Below are 11,185 nucleotides of genomic sequence, written 5' to 3' on the forward strand. Positions count from 1 at the left end.
ACTGCTGAGTTTGAACTGACAACTTTGTGGTTCGCAATCCAGTGCTGATCCTACAGTGCCACACCAGGATTTCAACTATATTGATTGCTTCCTTGAGCCTGCTTAGTGTATATTTGCGGGAAGCGCTTAATTCTCATTGCTTGGCAAGGCCGCACTGGGGGGAGAGACGTTATGCATGGCAAATGACTCTCAAAAGCTGACCCCTATCTTCCCTTAAAGTTAGCTCTGAATTTACTTGTAAAAATATATAATATGGCAATATTCACAGCCTTTCACTATGAATTCTACAAACCTTAGGAAAAACTAGCTTAGCAGCAATTGCTTTCAGCCTTGGTGGATTGAATACAAAGAGAAATTGTGTAAATTACTCCTTCTCATAGAAAACCTAAGTAACTGCATTTGTGAGGCCACAAAAGCAGATAAGCATATTAAAGTCAAGCTGACCTACCCCCATAAACCTTATCACAATCAGTCACTAGCTAGAATTCACAAACCCTTACATACAAGCACCTGCGAAAATAAGCAGATAATAATGAACTTAAGTAAAGGATAGTTTTGACTTTATAGTTTACACTTCTTACAACAAGTAGCCAGGTTGGACTTTATGCCACATAGCTTCCAAGTGATTTAATGAATACTTTATTATTGAAAATAATAGTACATTATGTAGGGTAGAAGGTTTGACTTAATCTTATAGAAGAAACAAAAAGAAACAGTTTACCACATACTGGGAAAGGAGATAAAGGTCAGTCTGTCTGAACATCACAGAAGTATTTTTGTTAAGGATGTCTAATAACTAGGTGCAAGAATGTTGTGACTAACTGTGTAATGATTGAAGAAATGATAAGAGTGTCCATGCATGTACTGTGGGGGGAAGAAGTACAAAAATAGAGACTTGCTGAGCTGGGCTGGCAGAAAAAGGAAGGAAGAAAGAGGGAGGCAGAAAGAGGAAGGAAGAAGCAGCAGGAAGAAGCAGACAGTAGAGAAAGTAGGAGCAGGGGCAGAAAGAAACAGAAGGTAGAGAAAGTAAGAGCAGGGGCAGAAAGAAGCAGAAGGTAGAGAAAGTAGGCGCAGGGGCAGAAAGAAACAGAAGGTAGAGAAAGTAGGAGCAGAGGCAGAAAGATGCAGAAGGTAAAGAAAGTCAGAGGGAAGCAGAGGGGCAGAAAGCAGAGAGCAGGAGAAAGGAGAGAGCAGGAGGGAGAAAGCAGAGAGCAGAATCAGGGGCAGTAGGCAGAAGCTGGAGAGAACAGCCAGACAGCGCAGCAAGCTGAAAATCCTTTCAATTGTATTCCTTTCTTCACCTCCGACTCAGAGTATCCTCTCGCGTCCCACGACCCCCCACAGAGAGCTGGGACTCCCCGCATATATTTTTAATGATTTTGCCCAAAGTCTCCTTCACTGGACTTCTGTGAGGTGGTTGTCATTACTATTATCAATTTACAAGTGTGGAAGTCAAATTTCTAAGGTTTTAATAACAACATGCCCAGCTACATCTCTCTCAACGTATGTTGACTTTCAGTTTCTTTTAAATTATATTTGTCTTATCAGAGCAAACATAAGAATGCTTGATTTTCAGGTGTTAGGAGGACAATACAACAAGGGGGAGGAGGTGGAAGAACAAGATAGATAGGGGGACACTGCAACAGGTTTGCATGGGCTAAGTGAGACAGAGGTAAATAGTGATGCAACCTTGGAACAACATGGCTCTATGATTCAGGGATCTAGACACAGTTTGAAGAGGGGAAATAATACTAAGATGCTTGACTGTCTTATGATATTGGTTTCCCTTGCCTACTATTGAAAAATAGATACTTGAATTGGATAGAAAGGAATGTTGGGAAACATGATTACAGAAAACTTGTAAGCCCGTCTTCAGCCTATAATTAATTGGAATACCTAAAAGGGATTCTAGAACTTGCCCAGTGAAATAGGCTTCTTGCAAAGCCTTTGAAGAGTATAGGACCTTAGGTGGAATCCTGAGTCCCATCCCCACTAGAAAGTACAAGCAGACCAGCCTGGAACAGCTAGAGTGACAGATGTTACATCTTCAAAGAAAGATCCTCAGGAAAAACCCAAAACAAAAATGTCAGTATGACTGGCTACTACAAGAATAAGCAAGCTGTTGGCTGGGAAGCCATCAAGGCAACTAATCAACTTCCTTCAGGACAAATACCCCTCTAAGACTAAAACTCAAAGGAAACACATGAGCAGACATGTAAGCTTGCTGGTGACCACGTTGGTCTACTGTTGAGTGGAAGAGGCGGAAAGGCAGCAATGAAGAAATGGGCTGAGTTCAACCATAGTCCATTGACTCCCACTGACCTGGAGATGAGAGAGAGAAGAGAAAGCCTGGTTGGTCCAAAGTGTGGTAAGACATGGGCACACATGAACCCAAGGACAAGGACATAGCCACAGAGGCCAGACCTGAGAGTGAAGCATCCAGCTGATATGAAATGAGGGGAGAGGCACAAGAACATCCAAACTTGCAGACAGCACCCTTTTGACCTAGCCTTAAAGGCTTGATAATCAGAACGTGACTAGAGGAAGATTACAAAAAAAATTTTTTTTTTGATAAAGGAAACAAGGGTAAATTGCTACATTTGATAAACCAGACCTATACTCATGGAGGTAGTAACTCTAAATACCAACAGAGAGGGAAGGAGTTTTCGCATCAAATATCAGTGCTATTCCCTCTGTGCACAGGGTAAATGGGATGGGCAACTTAGACACTGGCTACCTAAAATGAGGGGGCAATAAAGGTATGAAATGACTAGCTTACAAGGCTTCAGGAGGGAATTTAGTTTAATAGTATGTGGGGAAAGAAAGAGTCCCCACTGAATAGTTTTCATCTTGTCTAGAGGGGTCTGGTTAAAAGAGATGGGGATAAGATTATTATAATTCAATAGTGAGTAATTTTTATCATGACTAACTGCAACTCTCACAATTGTAAAGGTAGAAGATTTGTAACAAAAACAGGGGAGTTGTTAATCTTACAGTCCAGAAACAAAGGACCCTAGGAACATCAAGAGAGAAGAACACAACTGGAATGTGAGACCTTATCCAGAGAAGCAGCAACACTGGAGATGGAGGCATAGATGGTGACATGGAGAGGGGGAATAGTTGAGGACTCTAGATTCATGGAAAGAGAGGGACTAAGAGCTGGCAGCCAGGAGGCAAACTTGCAGAATGCGCCCGTTGGTGATGTAAATTGTTATATATGCCTGAGTGTTAAAAAAAAAGAAGAAGCTAAAGTGAAAAGACAGAAACATTGTTAACTGATGGTACATGAGGGGATTATAATCCTTGTAATGAAACAGGGTGTATGATTTGTTGAATGTAAAACTGATGATCTGCTCTGTAAATTTTTACTCAATCCATAATAAAAAACCATAAATAAAAAAATTGAAAAAGAAAGAATGCTTGATTTCTCCCCAGAAGTTAATTCTGATGATATTACAATTGTGAGCAAACCTAGAGCGTCTTAATACAACCAACATTGTTACCCAAAATGTCCTTGTCTGCCAATACACACAGAGGAAGGGGAATATTTTCATTGACTTTAACTCAAAAATAAATAGTAAGATAAGAAACAACATGAGGCTCAGTCCACATATTGACATAGCCACACATACACACCGACCCCCGCCAACCCCAATCCTTGACAATAGGAAAAATTTCACAGCCTAATACATTCCTGGGAAATTTTATAAAAATTTGTTTCAGTAAAACACAATTTTATTGAATACCTACTAAGTGCCAGAAACTGGCCTTCACAAATTTATTTTGTTTCACTTCGTTCTCACAGCTAAAATGAAACCTCTGATTCACACAGTCCCAACACATAAAGGAAATAGACTGTCCTTTATAAAGGGAAGGTGTCCTCAGATCAGTCAAGCCACACAAAACCTCTGAAAAATGTCCAGACTAAAAGTATTAATTTTGCTGTACACTCAATTATCTGTCAAATATGTACTGAAAATTTACAAGCTAAGCAATCTGAGACAGATGTGAAGGGAGACCTGAGCCCTGATATCCAGGAGCATTTAGTGCAGGAAATTTCTAGAAGAAGAGGAGCTGGAAGTATAAAGAGACTGACACACAGCCCCAGCCTTCCCCAACCCCCAGCTTCACACAAGTCAACATGAAACAGGAACTTCAAGGAGACCTTGGACTCTGGAATACCATTTATGACATGGCCTGAAAGGTTATCTTATCCTGAGTCTCAGCACACTGAGCTCTGATACGGGGAGGGGAGATCAGAACACAGGCTAGATTCTCTTGAAGAACGCTAAGGACATGACAAGAAAGAACTCAAAAAGCACACTTCAGTGCCCTGTCCCAGCTCATCAGGATAGTGTTCCCAATTGTGTCACAATAACCACTGTTCACTGAGCCATGAATGCTATTTCTAGATGTAAGTATCAATTATCTGAATACTAGTAGGGTTAATAAGGAGCTCTGGCAGCGTAGTGGTTACGAATCGGGCTGCAAACCTTAAGGTCAGCAGTTCGAAACTACCAGCCGCTCCACGGGAGATTTACACCCTCGGAAACCCTGTACAGGGTCGCTATGGGTCGGAACTGACTCGACGGCACTTAACAACAACAACAGTAGGGTTAATATTTTACTTTCCGTTCTAACTGACACGCAGTATCTCTTATCTTTAATTTGTTTGAAGTGCTTTTGAAACAGTTTTAGACAAACACCGGAGCCATAAAGTAATGGTAAATATGCATTGTGACTTTAAAATGTGAAAGTTAACAAAAAGGATTCAACGTCTTTTCTGGAAGGTTCATTCTGGTGACAATTTATAAAACTTGATTTCTCTTGAAGAGCTCACTGGGTTCTCTTCTCCTGAAGGAGAAATTTTCAAGAACTGTTTCCTGACTGTTCATTTTATGGGAGGTGGAAAGAAAAGCACTCATAAAACTTGATGGGTTTTGGTTTTACTTTACATTTCTTCTGTCAGTCTTCAGCCCAGCATGACCCTGGCTGAGGGCTTGACTCCCACTGGCAGCTGCTGACAAACCCCCGCAGGCACATCAGGGCTTCATCTTCTCTGCACATGCCCACCTGCACCTCTGGTGAGGAGTTCCTCCTTCACAATGTCACCTCCATAACTGAATACCCAACCACAGGCAACTCTGGGAACTCCTTATGCTCCTTCCCCACTCACTCCCTGGGGTCAGAGTCTGCCCCAGCCCCATCCAGAGGTCAGCTGTGAGTCCTCCTAGCCCATGATACCTGCCTCACCACCTTCTAAATAGGCGTCAACCCTGCTTCCATATCTGAGATCCCAGGGGAGGTGAGGACAGGCCACTCACAGCCAATCCTTGAGACACATGGAGGTAAAGGAGTGAGGCAGGATGGAAAATGACCCTTCCTATACAAGATTTCATTACATGTGTTTCAACTAATAAATAAGAAATGAAAGAAAGAAAAAGGAAAGTTAAAGCAAGAGGACTGAAATAACAATGTCACAAGAAAGGAAAGAGAGTGGAAGGAAGGGAAAAAAGGAAAGAAAGGAGGAAAAATGGGATACCCTGACATTGTCCCGGCACATATGAGGCTGAGAGGTCATAATGGACACATATAACAAGCGGTCCCAGTCCCCAGTCTCCAAGGTGTCCAGTGCATGGCTGCAGACAGTAAGTTCGATGCCTTGGATATTGCCCAGGAGTGATCCAGTCAGTGATCTGTGAAGCACATACTGACTCCCCAGTACTATGTAGGTCTTCCCTAGTGGGAGGGATCTGAAGACCAAGTTGTGGGGAAAGGTTGAAGGATTTGCCCTTTGATTCTCTATCCCTAAGAGAATAAAAGAAAGTAAGGACTGGACCACTAAAATAGGGGAGAAGGCCTGTCCAACCCTGACAGGCAGTCCTAATGGTCCCCAGGATACCAGGTTGTCTTACCTCTTATTTCATAAAAACCTAGCTCCAGAGCCAGAGCTGGAGGCTTGAGGTCAGAGCCTCTGCTCTCTAATGACCATGGCCAAGAACTCAGATCCACTGTTCATCACGTGCCATTTTCTCTGAACATCACATCTTATTTCAGTGAATGTCTATAATCCTGTGAAGCAGTTCTTTCTTTCCCTCATGCTACTGTTGAGGCAACAGAGGTCCAACAACATGAGGAAACCTGCCCAGGGTCTCCCAACTATGTGACAGGGCTAACTAAACAGGAGCCAGGTCAGCTCCACAATTCAATCAGCTTCAAACCTGGGTTACCAGAGTAAGATCACCAGCTCTAAGGTGCTCCAGGAGATCTTAGGTGGGATACAAAAAACATTATCGCTTAGATTTATATTTTAATGTATCATATGTGTTCATTTTTGTAATCTGTGTCACATCAGATCATATTTAGGAACTCTATGTTCAGAATATAATACTGAAAGCAGTATATGATATCACTAGAGTTTGAAGACCTTGCTCCATATCTTCACTCCAGAAATCATCTCTAAAGCAGCAGCTCTCAGGGAGGAAAGCAGGCCAGAGTAATCAATCCAAGGACAATAAAAACCCAGAAAACTCATCAGGCTTCCCGCAGACTCTGCTGCCACCATGTGATCACTACTGGAAAGACAGAGAGACTGGGTCCCTGTCAGAAGACTGAGAGAGGAGAGGGTTGGACAAGGCAGGAAATAGTCTTAGAATGTAGAATGGAGTTAAGAACACCAGACACAAAAGACTACATGCTGTAGGATTCCAAATATATGAAGTTAAAGAACAGCCAAAATGAATCTTCAGGCTCCCTGTAGGACCTCTAAGGTGTTGCTCCTCCCAGTCAGTCAGAGCAGAGAGTAATCTCTGAGACATGTTGTCATTGAGTTGATTCCAACTCATGGACAGCCTGTGTAATACAGAGTGGAGCTGCTCCATGGGCTTTCTTGGTGTAATCTTTACAAAGCAGATTGCCAGTTGTTGTTTTATTCCCACATTGCCCACAGTGGGTACACCCGCAAGGTGAAAAAGAGGGGAGAAGGTTGTAGACTTAAAGGAGGAGCACATAAAAGGAAGAGATGTGAAGGGGTGGGCAATGAGTCTGGAGAGAGTGCCCCAAACGTGTGACAGGGAGGTAGTGTGAGAGGAAGAAGAGGAGAGAGTGCTGGGGATTGTAAGGAGGAGAAGGAGAGAAGGTAGTGAGGGGCAGACTATGGAGAAAAGCCCCTAGTAGTCAACCACATGCTGGTTGCACCAGCCAGGAATCCTTGAGGCTTCTTCATCACTGTGAGATGGAGACAGCAGCTTAGTAGATGCTGCACTCTCAGACATAAATGCCAGGTGACCAGGTCTCCCAGACCCACTGACCTTCAGTCCTGACCTGGAGCTGTTATTTACCACCTAGCATCTCTCCTTAGCCCTTTCTCCTCACAGTTCCTCCCATTTGAGGATTCTCTCCTCAGTTGTCCCCTCACAGCATTCTCTCCTCTTCCTCATCTTCCCCTCATCCCATCTCCCCTCCCTTCTCATTTCCCATCCTCTAACCTCTTCCTTTTATCCTCCCCTCTTTTTACTTTAATCCCCCTCTCCTTCTCACCTTGCTGGGCTTTGATGTAAGAAGAAAAGTAAGAACATTTAATACTTATGAAATGCAAGCATTTATCATCATTTTGCAGATGAGGAAATTGAGGTTTGGATAGTCCAAAACATTCGCTAACGCTGTCACAGATAATAAGTAGACAATGCAGCATGTAAATCACACAGGCCCAACTCTAAAGCCCAAGCTCCTTTGAGAACTAAAATGTTCAAGCACAGTCTCAGGCAAGGGTGGGACATCTTCCCCAGGTGGGAAGTTTGATCTACAAGTTATTGTTGTTGTTTTCATTAGGAAGGGATGATAAGTTGAGCAAATAATAATAAACACTTTTCAAATTTATTTTACAATTAAAAGAGATGTTTTATTAGAGAGTAATTACTTCCCATGGATTCCCAATATGAAATTTTAAAGGGATTTCAAACTTGGGCAGGGTGCATTAGGCATATATTTGTGCAAAAGATAAATGGTTTCAAACCATCCTCCCACAACCGTCTCTTCTCAGCTGAGTTCAATAATCCATTGCAATGGCCACACAGAACTCACACACCATGCTAACAGTTACAGGGTTTATTATGGAAGTTAACAGGTTACAATGCAGGGTCAAAGAAATGCTCAGAGGACACAGTTGTTTCAGTGAGGACAGCGTTTCCCCAGCTGTGCCCACAGGCAGGCCTCTCTCTGCCTGGTCAGTTACAAAGCTCTTCTAGGTCTGCTGATAAATGACCACTGGACACACCACTTCACCATAGCCTTCAACTCCAAGTCACTCAACTCTAGCTCCATGGATCATAAAACCTAGCCCCCACTCTACAAATGAGCCTCCTGCCCAAAGGCATTCAGCTTTACTTTGTCTGTGAGCTGGAAAGCCCACAGCTCTGTCTCCTGCTCTGGATCCTGACTCTGCTGCTGCTGCTGCTCTCTGCCACTCCTCCGATGTCACAACTTTCTGTCCTGGGCTGAAAAGGGTCTGTGTGCAGCGATCTCAAGATCCAAATGACACTCTCCACTCCTGGTTCATCTTCTTGGATGGTAGTGAGATCCCCCCTCCTGCTTCTGAGATGGTTCATTGTGTACACATTAGAGCTTCAGGTTTTTACAATCACAGTGAATCCCGTTAAGCACTCACAACTGAATCAGAGCAACCAATCAGCATCTTCTCCAACCTCTTCTTATCCAGACCCATGAGGACAAAATGTTGTTTGGTGGGAGTTTACAATGACTATGGTTAAAAGAGACATTAAATGACTCACTACACCTGACACTTGGTTTTCAGTGTTCAATGGATGAATGAGTGAGTTTATGTAGAAGGTAACTGAGGCAAATTAAGATGCAAGTCCAAAGAAAAGTTGATGAGAGGCTGAACTAATGCATGGCAAGAGGAGTGGAGAAATTAAGGCATAAGGATTAGGGAGGAGCCATGATTCCTCAATTCCCAGGGTCCCCTCCAGGAGTACTGGAGTCATACTTCAGCCTACACAGACATGGGGCACCCTTTCATCCCCATTTCTAATAACAAAAATGTATACTATCATTTGCTCCCACATGGCTCCTACTTTCTGGGTCTCAACTGAGAAAAACTTTCAGGTAAAGGGAGAAATGACAATGTGTGAAATACATAGAGGTGCTAACTGAGAAGAAGGATTAGTGAGGACTCCCAGGGTTCTGGCATGGGCACCTCTGTATCTGGTGAGAGCATTGACCAAGAGAGAATTCAGAGGGAGAAGCAGTTCTGCAGATATGGCAGATGGCTTGTGTTCTGTTCTGAACAATTTTGATTTGAATTCCCTGTGGCATGAAGTTATTTAAGTTTTAAAATATGATTTTGAAAATGTTAATCAATTAAGTGGTTTAACCTGTATCCTCTCTTTTTCATGAAATAAACAATGGGGTACTTATAGGCCTGTGGCTCTGGAAAGGACTGAGCATGTGTAGAGGAAACAGGCTTTGCCCAGCCAAACCTTTTGCTTACTTACCTCTAGCTCCTTTCTGTTTCCTAATTCACTCTTGCAGAGCGTCCAATGAGGTGGCCTTGGAGGTCCGAATTCCTGGCATGTCGCCATCTTTATTCACCATAGCCATAAGAAACCCTGCCTCCCACTGGAGGCCTAGAAAATTAAATCCATCCCATAGCCACCTAAGACCATTTTCTGTATGTAAGTCTCCAAATAAGCTCCTTTACCATAATCCTGAAGTTGTCAGCCTCTTTCTTCAGTATCAAGGTCCCTTCTATATTTTGAGGCAAATATGGAGTTATGTATCCATGCCCCAACAATTGATGAGCGGAAGTGAGTTTACTGCCAGGGAAAATTCCAGGTTGGTCAACAAATTCCATGTAGGGAAGTTTGACCCATAATGTTTAATGCTTGTGAACCACTGTGTATGTGGATATCTCAAAAATGTCGAGCAGCATAGTATGGTTGTAGGAAAGCACATGGCTTCACAAGTGTGGAAAAGTAGAAGAGGTGTGAACTGGGGGATACCGGCTGTTCTGGGCAGTTCAACTGGCCACCAAGGCCCATTTAGCCATTGAAGAACATGTGAAGAGTCCTGCAGGAGGAGCTACAGTTGGAAAGGGATGTACAAAAGATGTGTGTGACCATGAGGGTCATTTTGAACAGATGCCTCTGTGAACAGGATGAGCAGCTAAAAAACCTCACTTGCAGCTTTGGAAAAGATAGAGGTGAGGAACAGGTGCTTGGGGGATAGTGAGTAGCCAGCTAGAGTGAGGAGTATAAGGAGGGATCCCAGCCTCTGTCCACCAACTGCTGCATTGCCACCACCTCCCTTCCATACACAGGAATAAATGGGCATTGTGCCCTGCATTCATAGTATTCACATCTGAGGAGTCTTTCTAAAGTATTGAAGGGCAGTGTGCACAGTAATTCCCAAAATGTGGACATCAATCCTATTAAATAAATCATACTATTTATTTAATCTCTGATGGTACAGGAGATGATGATTTTATATAGAAACAGGATAATTATCTTGATCACAACATGATTATTACAATATTCCTCCACCTCCATTGGAAAAAACCATGTGATTAACCAGAGGTTAAAAATCATGGGAAAGAGAAAGGGAAGAAAGAAGAGGGACCCCATGGGAGTGAGAGATAAATGACAGTGAGAAATGTCTACCTGGGCCTGATCTGAGACAGAGATTTTTCCCCTGGGAGGCATGAAAGGAGGACATGCAGGAAGTTCCAAGGAGGAGAAACCAAAACCATTTTGGCAGGAGGGCTCCTGGGCATAAACACTGGCTCCTCAAGTTTCCCCTGACTTTCCCTTTGTGGGTCCCCTCTCCCTCTGGCTATGAACTCTGCCCAACCTCAAATGTACTCCCTACTGAGAGCAGAGAGACAGTCAGAAAGTGGATAGGGAATAATCAAAAAGTCCTAGGAAATAAGTCAATGAAAATGGCAGTCAAGGGCTTTTTAATTCGTTGGAAGGGGGAAGACATGTAGTTATATAGATGGGTATGTGAATCAGTGGAAGGGGGAGGATATGTAGTTACATAGATGGGCATGTGAATCAGTGGAAGGGGGAGCATATGTAGTTACATAGATGGGCATGTGAGTCAAATGGGACAGATCCACAGGTTGAAGATAAGAAGTCTTCATTTGAGCATTAAAGAATCTTAACTCCAG

The sequence above is a fragment of the Chrysochloris asiatica genome, unplaced genomic scaffold (genome assembly GCF_000296735.1).
Source record: "Chrysochloris asiatica unplaced genomic scaffold, ChrAsi1.0 scaffold00333, whole genome shotgun sequence".
Classification (NCBI taxonomy): Eukaryota; Metazoa; Chordata; class Mammalia; order Afrosoricida; family Chrysochloridae; genus Chrysochloris; species Chrysochloris asiatica.